The sequence below is a fragment of the Durio zibethinus genome, chromosome 13 (assembly GCF_047325235.1).
Source record: "Durio zibethinus cultivar Kanyao isolate XHJ-2024 chromosome 13, ASM4732523v1, whole genome shotgun sequence".
In the NCBI taxonomy this organism is placed as follows: domain Eukaryota; kingdom Viridiplantae; phylum Streptophyta; class Magnoliopsida; order Malvales; family Malvaceae; genus Durio; species Durio zibethinus.
The window spans coordinates 3,572,009-3,585,613 of NC_143174.1; positions in this window are offsets into that span (position 1 = coordinate 3,572,009).

A 13,605-nucleotide genomic window follows, 5' to 3' on the forward strand; every position below is an offset into this window, starting at 1 on the left:
TTAATTTTCATTCTTAATTTCCTTTTAATATTTGTTAGAACTAAAAAAGAGAAGATAAATAGTAAAGGCAACAGCCAAACAATGCCAAAAAAGAAGTCCCTGAATTGAGGCCAGTGAGGAGACCCCAAGGGAGTCGAGGATGACTATTATGCAATGTTGGATTATAAGATTGGTTGTCGTTTGTGATCACCTTCCATACTGAAAAATGTCCATATAATGAAATAAAAAATAATATTTTTTTATCATTTCTACCAGAACTCAATAATACATGCAAAGCATTTAATTAACTCCATTAAGGTTCAAACTCTTTCTACCTTCTATAAATGGATCCCAAAAAGGAGTTCCTGCAAAGCAGGCAGTTGGCATCCTCAGTCTGCACAGTACTGTGGTCAGGTATTTCTTCTTTCTTTCTTCTATATATTGCCGTATTCTTTTACTTTTCCTGAAACATGTAGCCTAAGTGGTGAATTATTGTTGGTTAACAATCTTAGATATATGTTATCTTCTGGATATTCTTTATCCTCTTTTTCTGTATTGAAATGCTTAGTTTATCTTCTGGTATATGTTGATTCCTTGATTGAAATAGTTTAGACATTCAGCAAGAATATTCACTTATAGTATTATTTTCGTTAAAAACAAACCCAGCTTAATTCAAAATGATTAAGATGTTATCTTAAAATTTGTAGAGTCCTGATCATTCATTCATTCATTCATCTTAGCAGGCAGGTTGAGGCAGAAACTCCCACTAGCTGCCTTTGGAGTGTCTGCTTCCTTAAAGTCTATGGTGCTCTCATTATAGAGGTTTAGGTCTTTAGTGACGGTTTTTTTAAGGTTTAGCGACGTTTATAAATGTCACTAAAATATTTGTAGCGTTTGCCAAAAACACCACTAAGAACGTCGACAATACACGCGTCGAGGAAAATAATGGCGTTTTATGTGAAACGCTATCAATTTAGCTACATTTATAAGCACAATCGCCACTAATTTAGTGACATTTATATAAAAAAAAATCGTTAATTTAGAGGTGTTTATATCATAAAACGCCGCTAAGTTAGAGACGTTTTATATATAAATGCTGCTAATTCAGAAGTGTTTGTATAGAAAAACGTCGTTAAATTTAGTGACGTTTTATGCTACAAACGGCTCGAAATTTAGTGGCGTTTTATGCCACAAACGAAATTAAATTTTAAATTTATAGGCATTTTTGAACATAAATACCGTGAAATTAAGAAATTTACTTTTTAAAAAAAATTCTTTTTATATTTATTATTATCATTAAATAAAAATGTTAAAAGAAATAAAAACAAACTTAATTTCATAAACTGAATGTTATAAATACATAATTTGTTCAAAATGCATGTAATACAAAGTTTAATAATACATGCAATAACATTCAAATTAGTTTAGTACATAAACCAAAAAATTTAAAATGTATAAAATTGATGACTGCATAGATATGAAATACTGCCATTTCATTAAGGATTTTTTTCACCTTAGTATTAGCGTACTAAAAAACTTACTGAATAATATCATACAAGTTTTAACACTTAAATAATAAGCTATTTTTTGTATTAAAAAAATATAAATAGTTACTAAATATAATACTTGACTTGGTTGACCACCTAAATTAGTTCTTGAAAATTATTGTTGCATAAAATTCATAATACTATTAAATCGATCATGCAACTGTTGAAATTTTGCACGCTTTTAATCCATTCTAGCACGTTTTTCTTCAATTTTAGCATGCTCATATTCTCTTTTTGCTTCCATTTGCTGAAAACGTTGTTGCATAGTTTACAACTCCTCTTTCAATATGGAAATGTTTTGCTAAGATTGACTTGCTAATAATGTAAATTGCTGAGAGCTATGTCCATAATAGGTAGATGGTATTGGACCCAATCCAAGACTTCGGACTCGTCTATGTTTTTTTTTTCCAACAACTTCTGTGAAAATCTAATTTTTCAATTCTTGCATGTTGACAGAACCATCAGATGTTACTTCAATCTCGACAGTCATTTTCTCTTTCGCTTTTTCTTGTAAATTAATAAGATAAAACTATCAAGTTTAATGATAAATTCATAATATGTTTAAAATAGTAAATATTTACTTTTTGTATAAAACATATGTAATAAATTACCACAATTTATTATGTTTCGACATTCACGTAAGATCCGTCATTTTTTGTGTGGGTTAATCGAAAAAGTTCTACATGTCCAATTTTTTCACCCTACTCAATCTCCTATATAAAAATATATGTTATTGTTAAATACATATCAACTGTAACTTATTCATGCATATCAAGCCTGTTAATCAAGTTCAAAAATTTGCATAAGTTTAATATAATGTATTTAATCTATCACAGTTGTTAAAATAGAAATATAACTGTAAAATTATAATTTTACCCTTTAACAGCACAAAAGTCTTAAATAAACTTAAACAATAAAACCATTTGGGCCTTTCATACATATCAATAATGAAAACCAAGTTCAATCATTTGAAAATGTTGAATATTATGTATTGAAGCCATCCAAACTATTAAAATAGATTAATAATAGCAAATTTATATTTTTCCTTTTAACGGCAAAAATAATCCTAAATAGATATAAACGATAATTTTTGATACATATCAATCATATAAATAAAGTTCAATCATTCGAACAAGTTTAATATCATGTATTAAAGCTATCCATACTATTAAAATAGAACAATACTATCAAATTTGCATTTTGCCTTTTTTATAGCATAAAATGTCCTAAACAGACGTAAATGTTAGCTTTTTCACACATATCAACTGTGAAAATCAAGTTCAATTATTCTGACAAGTTTAATATCATGTATTGAAGCTATACAAATTGTTAAAATAGAACAATAACAACAAATTTGCATGTTTGCCTTTTAACAGCATAAAAGTCTTAAACAGATGTAGATGATAACTTTTTCACACATATTAACTGTGAAAATCAAGTTCAATCATTCGGACAAGTTTAATATCATATATTGGAGTTATCCAAACTGTTAAAAAAGAACAATTTGTCCAAATTTGTATTTTTACCTATTAACGACACAAAATGTCCTAAATAGACGTAAATAATAACTTTTTCATACATATCAACCGTGGAACCTAAGGTCAATAATTTGGATAAGTTTAATATCATGTATTGAAACTATCAAAACTATTAAAATAGAACAATAACTTTAAATTTACATTATTACCTTGTAACGACAAAAAAAATTGTAAACAGACATAAATTGCAAATTACGACACATATATTAACAATGGAAACCAAGTTCATTCATTCAAATAAGTTTAGTATCATAAACTTACTATTTCTTTTTGCTTACTCACAAAACTTTTTGATCCACTTGTGTGGTTATATTTTTGTTGCTTTTTGTTACCAATCCCAATTTGTTCTCTTTTTTGTCATAAAAAATAATTGCGTATATGGCAGAAATATAAATATTACCAACTTAAATCATAACACACCTTTATGATTAAAACTAATATTAAAAGTTATAAATTAGTACCTCTCATTTTCTTGAAAACCAAAATCTAACTAATTGTTCATCTTACCACCTAATCATATTATAGGATACATTTTTCATTATGGCCTTTACAGTAGTATTTCGATTGAAATACTTTTCTTTTAAAATTATGCTTATAGTCTTTTCATTTCTTTTCCAATGACTTAAGCACATAAGAAGTTGGTATTTCAAGTATAAATCTTGACTGTAATAATACAAAAAGAAAAATTTTAATCAATAAACCAAATTTAAAATAATTAATTTTGTTTATATGTAATTAATTATACTAATACCTCAATAAAGTTTAAAGCATCGGCTTTAACTTCAACTGAAACTTTATGCCATGTTTCATAATGAATAGGCAATTTCATTTCATTACAGGGAATCATGCCTAGAAATCTAGCCAACAATTGAGACTCTTCACTAATTGGTTGCCTATCAGAGTTTGCAAACACTATAATATACTCATTTAGAGGTAGTGCAAACAATGGTTTCAAATGTCTGACTTTTGGTCCTCTGTTGACCATTGTTATTAACTGTAAAAATAAAAAATCAATTTGTAAATTACTAATACTTTAATCATTATACTCGAAATCTAATTATAAGGTTTATGATACCTACATTTAAATTAAAAACACAATCAATTAATGAGATACTATCTAAATTTGTACCTCTCGTATTGCCAGATCCAATATCAGTTGAAGGGTTAGAAGTGAGTTAGAACCGACAGTACTTATATTCTCCTTCAAAAGATTCAGTCCATAGCCAAGATCAACTAGTGCCGTAGACGATTTTGAACTAATATCTCTTATATGTATTCCTTTCAATATTCTCTTCCTTATTGTAGCTTAGCTACATCATAAAAGCGATTATATAAAAAACATATGTAAAGAACATATATAAAGATATTGAGAAGTTAAGAAATCATAACCAATGATATATAAAAAACATATCAATTTAATTAAATTAAAAGATAATATATGACTTACAACGCAATAATTGAAATAAAAGCGAATGCGACATAAATTACATATAAACAATTATTGCATTATGTTTTAAATACTTGAATTACAAAATATGGATGATCCACCATAATTCATAAATGTCTTCATCAATATCTTCGCGGACTCGTTGAGCAAAGGTACTGGAGATATTTTCATCCAAGTTTTGTTCAGTAAAAAAAAACATTCAGTTTCATATTCAACATCATCTTTGGTATCTAACCCCATCAAATAAGTTTTTAGCTGTGTTTCAAAAAATAACAAACTAACCCAATTCTTTGGGGTTTTTAGAATAAAAAATTTGTTTACTTGAGAGGAAAAAATATAAGGTTCATTGATGAGTTGTTGTTTGGTGTGAATTAATCGAGAAAATTTCATAATTGTAAATCCAAATCGATCTTTCTTAATACCTCTCGCACTATTCATATTAGCTCAATCACATTGAAATAAGACAACCTTTCACTTGCCATAATAATCCAAGTCAATGTGTCATTAATCATGTCATAATAGTCAATATTTCTCTCTAAAATGTTTGTGTCCCTAGCACTAGCATAGCTAGTAGTTGATGAAGTAACAACAACTTCTGAATTTTGTGTACTTCTAAATCTCTCATGAGATTTAGTGTGAAATCTAAATCCATTAATGATGAAACCTTTGTATCATTTCACAATCTTGTTCGACCCTTATGAAAGATAAATTACTTCTTCACTAACAAGCCTTCCATTTCAAACCTATAAAAGTGGAATAAATATATATATATATATATGTTATTAATTTTATTTATACCCTAAGCATTCTACGTACAATTCTCATAATGAAAAGTATAGCATTACTTACAGTTGCTTCTAACCATTCATGAAAATTTTTGGTGAGCAACTTATCAAGCTCTTGAGGGTTTGTTTGTCGATATTGTGCACGAGCTCTCAAATTATTTCTATATTCACTACAAAGCATCATGATAAAGTATTAACAATATGAAAAATACAATAATCTATGCTTAATGGAATGAATAATTTTCTTGCAAGAAAATTTACGTGTGAAATGATTCAATTGAGTCATGATGGAAAAGTACATATCGATGTGCTTGTGCCTAAGATTTATCATCTATCTCCACCATTTTAGCTTTGCCTATTAGTTGTCCAAAACTTTCAAAAAGATAACTATAGATAAAGTCAGTATGTTGCATACCAATATTTTTCGATGGTCTATTAAATCTCATTTCAACATCTTCTAAATAACGAGAATAAAATATCATACACTATTCTACTAAATATCTTTTAGCAATAGAACCTTTCAAATAGTGTTTATTATGATAATAAGACTTTAACTTCTCCAAAACTTAAGGCATAAAACATTTTTCATATACCTTTTTAACTAGAGTGATATGATTAACATTAACAATCTAATCAAGCTATTAACAAATAATATATTTCAATAGGATACATCTATCAATAATAAATCGATCCACCAATTTTTGCTTCATATAGAAGTTGGATAACCAAATGTATCATAATAGTGAAAAAGTTTGGAGGAAAAATCTTCTCTAAATGGCATAAAGTAATCGCTATTTGATCTTGAAGTTTGTCAAGATCTTCTATATTTAGAACTTTCCTACAGACAGTTTTAAATATATTACTTAATTCAATTACCATTGAAGTAATTTTGCTTTGACATTAATGAATGTAAAGCAAAGAGAAGTAAGTCTTGGATCATAATGTGATAATCATGTAACTTCAATGAAGAAAGTTTTCACTCTTTTAGATTCATGCATCTCGATATATTTGAGGCATAGCCATCTAAAACTTTCATATTTTTTAAAATCTTACAAAACACATCTTTCTTTGCTTTAGAAATCCCAAAACAAGTAGGAGACAATTGATATTTGCCATTAGAAAGCAACTTCAGATGAATGTAAAGGCAAATCTCCATATCAACTAGGTCAAGCCGACTCTTTAAATCATCATTTGATCTTTTATTCACATTGAAAATTGTCTCGATAAAGTTTTCATAAATAGTTTTCTCTATGTGCATCACATCAAGGTTATGACATAATAAATTATATTTCTAATAAGGTAACTCAAAAAATATATATATTTTTTCACAACTCAGACTCATTAGAGTCATCTTCTTCATCTTTATCCTCATCACTTTGAATATCACAATCACCAATTTGAGTATCATTATCACCAACATGAGTAATAAGAAGCTAGACATTTTTAAAGATCTCCCTTACTATTTTTCTTGATTGAGTCTTTTTTTCATATGTGAAACTGATATATTTTAATTTTGATAAGATATTAGATCCACTAATTGGTAAATGTGATCTTTAAACTCTTCAGTTCCATCAAAGAGATATTTTTGAAATTTAAATTGATGATTATCATCTAACTATCGATGATGTCCCATATAACTAAACTTCATACTATTATATAATCACTTCGAACATGTTTATACAGCACAACATGGACAAGCATAACAATCTTTTATGCTTCAACCAGATAAATTTACATAAGTAAAAAAATCATTAATAGTCCATAATAAAGTAGCATGCATATTGAAGTTTTCTTATTTTTAATGCATTATAGGTCTCAACTTCTTCCTATAATTGCTTTAACTCTTTAATAGGAGGTTGCAAGTAAATGTCAATATCATTATCCAAACCTTTTTTCCTAGAAATTATTATAGACAAGATAAATGACTATTGCTTCATGGTAATCCATGATGGTAAATTATATAGAATCAATACAATTAGTTAAATACTATAAGAAGTACTCATCATTTTGAACTGGTTGAATCCATCAGATGCTAGTCCAAGCATAACATTTCGAGGATTAGAACCAAAGTCTGAAAACTTAAAATAAAATGATTTTCATGCCAAAAAATCTGTAAGATGCCTCAATAATCCATTATCTATAAGCTTGATATGATGTCACCTCATAAAATTTGTAATTTTGAAAGATATGAACAGTTGTTGAAATATTCGTATTAATGAAAAATATCATAAAACCTTTACATGCTTCTTTTTTACATTGACCTCATCATCATCCTCATTCAACCTTTCATTAAAATTTTTTTCCACCAAATGAGAATTACCACACAAATGATAAGATTCTTGATTTTTTCTATCACCCCAATACAACATGCAATCATTGGGACAACTATGAATTTTCTCATAACCAATACCCAAATCCTTGATCATATTTTTTGAATCTTTATCAGATTCAAAAATTTTTGCAAAAGGAAACATTTTTTTTATAAACTCCAATAATAAAGTCAAAGGGTTTCTCATCCATCCACATAAGTGTTTTAAGTGAAAAAGACACATAAAAAGATAATCTTGAATGTTTAGATCCCTCATAAAGTTCTTCATTTATAGCCTCAAGCAATCTATAAAATTTTGATGCTTCTTTACTAGGTTGTTGGTCACCTTCACTTATCCCATGTTCACCAAATTTATTCATTTCAACATCTGACTCATTAAATCCATCATTTTAAGAAGATGGATGATAGTAATATTGGTTATGAATGTTAAAAGCATCTTGCAACACGCATGCAATATTATCTTGTCTAATAGGATTATATTAGTGTTAGAGAGCCATTGATGTTAGAGGAACTCTAAGAGATAACTTTGACGGTATAGACTCTCCATGAAAATACCAATTAACATATCCTGAGACAATTCTAATACAAATTAAATGTTTTAAAACAACTTCATGTAATTGCCATTCGATATTAGCACACTTCAAACATGAGCATAATATCATATTATCTTCATTTGTATTCTCAAATGCAAAATTAAGATAATTTTTACTCCATCTCGATACTTTTAACTTAATCTAAGCTTTTACATCTAACTCTTATCTATTTAGTTCTTGCAACATCATCAGACCAAAATTATATAAATAAATTATATGAAAATGAACATGTTAAATACTTAATTATACTATGTATTCAACCAAAAATAATAACAAGTCCAGTACTTACAAAAGATCAGAACAACAAAGCAGTTATGCACACTATGATAATATCAGTCAAAAGATCTCTCTATAATACTTGAATGATTTTTTAATTTCTTCAACCATAGGTATGAAGCCCTATAAGAAGTTACCTCAGTAACTTTATTCAGCTTATCCCTGATAATTTGTAATAGATGGGAAAGGTCACCATCCCATTTGTAAAATTCAAACTTTTTGTTGTCAAATATTTTCTCAGCTACCTGATATAATGGGTTTCAAATGAGTACTTGAGAAAGATGGGTTTTTAAGAAAAAATTTATACCTTAATTATAACGAAAATTGCAAAAGCTGAAGGAATAGTAGAATAAAGTAAACGTTAGAGTAAATAATAAAAGAATAGTAAAAATAAGGTTCCAAAAGACAAAGCTTGAATAGTAAAAGCTGAAGGAAAAAAAATAAATTGTAGTTGGTATGAAAAGAGAAATAGTAGATTAATGAAGCTGACGCTTGAAGTTAGGGATTCGATACACTAAGTGTGGGATAATTTTAGTGGAGTTTATAAGATAAATGCCCAAATATCTGACAAATAGAGGCGTTTTCAACAAACAAATGCCACTAACTTTTAATGTTTTAAGTTTGAGAGAGTTTTAAAATATTACATTTAACATTATTTAAAATTACAAAATGATTTAGGGGGCGTATTATTCCAATTTCTATGAGGAACAAAGTGTTCAATTAATAATCTTCTTCAATATTTTTTAGGGGATTATTGAAGGCGTTTCAAGTAGAAAACACCTTAAATAATCCCTTTACATTTTAATGAAGAGATTATTGAAGGTATTTTTTAATATTTTTTAGGGGATTATTGAAGGCGTTTCATGTAGAAAACACCTTAAATAATCCCTTTACATTTTAATGAAGAGATTATTGAAGATATTTTTTACAAAAAATACCTTCAACAACTTTTTATCAAGGGATTATTGAAAGTATTTTTAGTCAAAAATGCCTTCAATAATCCCTTGAAATTTTTCAAAAGAAATTATTGAAGGCGTATTTTGAAGAAAATGCCTTCAATAATCCCTTTCAAATTTTTAAAGAAAATTACTGAAGGCTTTTTTTGTAAAAACCTCTTCAATATTCCTTTGAAAAATTTTAGATAAAATTATTGAAGGTTTTTTTTTTTTTTGTAGAAAACGCCTTCAATAATCCTCTCTAATGATTATTGAAGGCGTTTTTAGTGAAAAACACATTCAATAATGTACTAAAAAATTTTAAAAGAAATTATTGAATGTATTTTTTTTTTGTAGAAAATGCCTTTAATAATAATTATTGAAAGCGTTTTTAATGAAAAATGCCTTCAATAATAAAAAATTTTAGAACTTATTAAAGGCATATTTTTGCAGAAAATGCTTTCAATAATCATTTCTAATTTTTTCGGGATTATTGAAGGCGTTTTTAGTTTAAAATGCATTCAATTATCCACTTAAAAATTTTTTTAAAAAATTATTCAATGTTTTTTTTTGTAAAAATTGCCTTCAATAATCTCCTATAATATTTTATCAGGTGATTATTGAAGGTGTTTTTACTCATAAACACCTTCAATAATTCACTGAAAATTTTAAAAAGAAATTATTGAAGGTATATTTTTTTGTAGAAAATACCTTCAATAATTTAATCATTTTTTTATATTCATTCCCATCTTGAACTTTGAAATCTTAAACTGCTATTACAGATAATGTTAAAATTTGCATTAATATTGCAACCAAACCAAAACCTAAAAAAAAAAAAAATATCAATTTGCCTTAAGGTTTCTTTATCTCTCTCGTCTCCACCGATGACCTTCAACAACTCAACGCTGCTACCTCTTTGTTTATTGGTATGTCTTATTTTATTTATTTTTTGTATTATTTATATTCTTCGATATAAGTATTTTTTTTCGTTCTCACTATATATATTTATTCATTCCACCGTCACTTGGGTGTAAAAAGCACATTTCATTGCATATATGGTGTTTTTGTGTAGTTTGGCTTAAATATTATGGTTTGCTAAATGGTATTGTGGAATTTGTCTATATTTTTTACTCATCATTTGTTTTGCATGAAACTCTTATTTAAGGTTGGAATCACAGTATGGCTTGTACTCATAAAATATTATGAGTTTGAGGATGATTTACGTATATTGGTGTAGTAACTATAGTATGATATTGGTTGTATTTTATTACGTATAATTTAGATAGACAGTTTGGTGTATTTTGTATAATATTGATCAAAATCGTAGGTATTATGGAATCTGAATAACATACTTCTCTCACTACTCAATATGAAAAAGACATATCTGTAGACCAAAAAAGAAAAGGAAGGGGAGAAAATAAACAAATTGAAGTGACTAACACCAAAATTCATGTCCACTTTAATCAAAGTGGGCAACCTATGTCTGATGGAGCTGTCAAGTTGGCTACTCATATTGGAGCGACCGTCTGTCGTAACATTTCAATTACATGCCCTAATTGACGACAAGTTCCTGACGATCTAAAGGATCATATATGAGAGTCTGTTGTGGTATATTTATTCAATTATTTCATAAAATTTGTTAAATGATCGTTTAATTGAAATTCAATGTGTTCATACTAATTGTGTTAAATTTTTTATGAATGGTTCGACATTCTAGTTGAGTCTAAAAAGCTTGTGTTGCAATCGGCTGAAAAATCATTTAGAGACTTTAAAAGTAGATTGATAATCCAATATATTTTACCACTCGTTGATCATGGTGATGTATTAGTTGTTCCACCTACGTCATATGCAGATGTTATAAGTTGTGATGATTGGATTACTTTTGTTCAAGATCGATTATCAAAAGATTTCTCAGTACACATACCCATTACAAAAAATTGTTTATAAGATTTTCTTAATATGTGATATATGTGATATATGTAATTTCTTTCTTTTTTAGAAAATCAAAGAAAAACAAAAGAACATTCAGGCCAAACAAGTATATTACCATTAGACAGCGAGAAAAGGGTTATACAAATGTCAAGTATTCACTTGTAAGTATTCACACACTTATTTTATACTCATAAATGAATATTTATGAATATTTGTTTAATAGATTTTGATTCTTATATTATGGTAATTTATTAGAAATCAGCTAGCTCTGGCACTAAAGTTTTCAAATGGGATGTGTGAAAATAAGGACATCTGTGAAGAGATGAATCATTCATAGATGAAGCAACCAAAGAAATGACTAAAAAGATTGTATGTATAATTGCTAATTATATAACATATGATTGATTTTATGCTTGTATGCATGACTGTATACTAGTTTGTATAGATTTATTGTTACTAAAATCTTATTATTATCTTTCAGGATGATTATGCTAATAAAGTTAAATATGGTGAACTAGCAACCCAATATGATGAAAATCCCTTGTTTTTGGCATTAGGTGCCAAAGAGAGATATGGTCAAGTTCATGGTATTGGTAAATTTGTGTTGCCATCAAAGTTTTTTAGTAATCAATAGAAAACGTCTCAAATGACAAATATACAATATGAAGCAATCATTAAACAACAACAACAACAAAGACTTGATGAGCAAGAGTAACGTCTGAATGACCAACAACAATGACTTACGGCTTTGGAGGCAATGTTGGTAGCAATGTAGCCTAGCATGCCTGTAAGCCAGTCAGATAGCATCATCGACCTAGGATAAGCTTTCGTTGTAAGTTAGGCAATAAACCTAACCCTTAGTACCAATCATGAAGAATGATTTTGTTTATTCACTTAATATTTTTTTATTTATTATAATTATTGATTTGGTATTAATACTTATATTTCATTATATATTGTAACAAGATGTTTGGACTTAGAGTATGACCCATGCTAGGGCTGCCATTAATGAATTATCTAATTATTCGCCTTGATTATTTATTTGAAGGAAACTTCATTACAATTGAGTCTAAAGATGGGTTATTTGATCAACCATCACTTTCTTACATTGGTAAGGATAAGGTTCAGGAATTTTGTAACCTAGATGAAATATCAGCTGCTGATATTGTTGCTTATATGAGGTTAGCTTATAAATTTAAATATGCAAATTCAATATTTATTAATTTATATTACGGTGTATTACTAATTAGTATTGTTGATTGTTATTATGTAGCTTCCTATATAGAGAGATAAAGGTGAGAGAAATGACCCATCGATTCAGATTCGTTGACCTCAATTTCATTAGTGAGTAGACTGATACATTTATTTTTCATGCTCATCATGTGATTGAATGCATGAAAAAATGGGCTGATTATTATTTGCTCTCGTATAATGCTGCATAAGTTATATTCATACAAATAATTATCCATCCTTAATTGAATATAAGATGATGCTTAATCTGAGTATATCATTGTTATTATTTTGCAGTCATCATTGGCAGCTTATTGTGATTGATGACAATTTCTTAACGCCGTGCTTATTTAATTTGGCTCAACCAAAAGTGATGCCTGACCCCAATATTAAAAATTTTATAAAGAGGTATTACATGTTATTATATTATCTTCTGTTTCTTCATAATTACTTTTATTTTTGTATTAACTTTTTTTTTCAATTTAAGGTATTGTCTGCAGTTGGTAACAAAGCAAAGATAAATTAGGTGTCATTATCAGGAAATATAAAATTTATTCTTTTATGTTGAGTTTGTTTAGATACATGTTTTTTGAACTCACTAAATTTATTTTTAGGTACCTCGTCAACCGGGATATACTGAATGTGGATATTATATCCTTTATTTTATGAGGGAGATAATATTGTATGATTTTATAACCACACCATTCAAGGTTATTAATTTCATAAAATCGTTATATCTTCCAAAAAAAAGATAAATTATGTTCTCATTTATTAACATTTACTTGTGATTTTTTTTAGTGGGAGAGTAAAGTAAGCTTCACAATAGATGAACTTGATGAAGTTCATAAAGAGTGGTGTGAGTATGTATTATCATTTGCTAAACCTTGAGCTTGGACATTATTGGTTGGGTGTAAATATATGCATTTCATTTGTTATAATGTATTTAACATGCTATGTTGAATGGATAATTTAAGTTTGTAGATTAGGGTATTGGTTTAATATTATTGGCTTATA